Here is a 582-nt window from a genome sequence, read left to right as displayed (position 1 = left end):
CGGTCCCAATTCCTTGTGAAATCAGCCCAAAGCGGTGCCGAGCCGCTTTGCTCGCCCCTGGGACACGGGAAGGGGACGAGGGCAAAGCCCCAGGGTTTGGGCGCGTTTCTCTTCCCCCCTCCCCCCGTTTCTCCCCCAGAAAACCCCCAAACCTGGGGATTTGGCCCCGATCCGGACGCGGCGGGCGGGAGGAGGAGGAGGCGCGGGTGACGAATGCGGTTCTCGTTTAATAGAAAACTGTTAACAAAAATACACGACGGAAAGAAACCAACGCGAGCCGCCCGCCCGCCGGCCCCGGCCCTAGTGTTAGCGCCCAGCTCCCCGCCAGCCCGGGCGCGCGACGCCCGCCCCGGCCCGCGCCCTCGGCTCCCTGATAGATTTATTGCACTTTTCAGAAAAAAATAATAATAATTATAATAATAATAATATCCAAGCCCCGCGCGCCCCCCCCCCCGCCGGCCCCTGAGAAAAGCCAGCGCCGCTCCCGGCGCGAGGAGGGCAGGGGCAGGGACGCGGGGGCCCCGCTCCCCTCCCCGCGGCCGCGAGCGGTGCCCTATTTTTGTGTTTTTTTCTTCCTTTTTT

The sequence above is a fragment of the Oxyura jamaicensis genome, unplaced genomic scaffold (assembly GCF_011077185.1).
Source record: "Oxyura jamaicensis isolate SHBP4307 breed ruddy duck unplaced genomic scaffold, BPBGC_Ojam_1.0 oxyUn_random_OJ72542, whole genome shotgun sequence".
Lineage (NCBI taxonomy): Eukaryota > Metazoa > Chordata > Aves > Anseriformes > Anatidae > Oxyura > Oxyura jamaicensis.
This window is presented reverse-complemented; position numbering follows the sequence as displayed.